The sequence below is a fragment of the Dromiciops gliroides genome, chromosome 3 (genome assembly GCF_019393635.1).
Source record: "Dromiciops gliroides isolate mDroGli1 chromosome 3, mDroGli1.pri, whole genome shotgun sequence".
Taxonomy (NCBI): domain Eukaryota; kingdom Metazoa; phylum Chordata; class Mammalia; order Microbiotheria; family Microbiotheriidae; genus Dromiciops; species Dromiciops gliroides.
In genome coordinates this window covers 269,360,333-269,361,672 of record NC_057863.1, presented here as the reverse complement: position 1 = coordinate 269,361,672, position 1,340 = coordinate 269,360,333, and positions in this window count along the sequence as shown.

The following is a 1,340-nucleotide window of genomic DNA, read 5'->3' as shown; positions in this document are numbered from 1 at the left end:
AGATTTTAATTTTTTTTAAGAATGAAATTTAGAACCATTGGTTCTCTCCCTCCAATTGTCTTAATTGATTATTATACAGATAATAGCATCTGTGTGTGTATACATACATACATACATACATATATATATATATATATATATATATCTATCTTAAACCTGGGCTAATGTTTATGAATCAGGAAAGCTATCAAATTTGTGGTCAATTAAAACTATCTGTTAGTTTAAATTGAAAACTTTTTCAGCCAGAAATAACCTTCAGTTTCGTAGGTATATTTGACTCACAGACAAAAATATCAACATATTCTACAGGATTGCTTGGAGAGAGATGTGGACTATTTTTAATAAAATACTTTTTAACAATGAAGCCAAATAGGTATCTCTTTAGAGACATTAGTGTGAACATTATTTGTTATTTTAGTTTAGGGATCATATTTGGTTTGTGGTAACAGTGACCAAAGCTACTAAGAATCAAAATGAGGGAAATGAATGAATTTGTTCTGCAAAGTTGAAAAGAATTCTATTAGCTGTCCTGTGTTCCAAGTTATTTTAATGTTTTTAGGTATTTGTCTCCACAGGTGTCCTTACTATGGGCAGGGCTTGTAACCCTCTACCCTGGAGTGACTACCTCAGCCCTTTCTTTCCCCAGAACTCATCAGTCTCCTACTCTAGAGAGGAGAAACTCGGGTTCTGAAGGACTCCTGTTGGCAATGCCAGCAATTTTTTGGGTCCTTTGACCATTCCATTTTTATAGCCAAAACCCCCTTCGCATTTGGCTGCTGTGATACATTCTCTGTTGCAAAGAATCTGTAGTTTCCCAATGAAAGGGGTTGTTGCAACACAGTCAGTCAAGGTGGCCCATGGTTGCAACTCTTAGGGATGTTCACACATTTTTCCTAAAGCACTCTTAGAATGTAACTTTTTGTTACTGGAATGGATATTAGCATTGATCTAGCTTACATTTCTACTTGCTTTCTTATTCTTCAATTGAGGTAGTTGAGACTGAGATGTATTTAATGACAGATTCTTAAAAACCTAGAGCCATTCCAGTGAGGGTTTTTTTTTTCCTACTATGCCGTACTTCTTATACCTATTTACCAAGAATCAGCAGCTATTTGCAGCTCAGTTTTTCTACCAATGTCTCTGTGGTCTAGCTGCGTCCATGGCTACTTACAGACAAGCGTGATCCTTTCCATTTTTGGATATATTGGCAGCTTTTACAATCTTTTCCTCTTCCCTACTAGCTATACTAAAGCTAGTTCACCTCTGAAACCTTGCTTCTGGTACAGAATTATCAGGTACAGAAGGATAGGAAAACCAAAGGTGTTAGCTAGCCTAAGTGT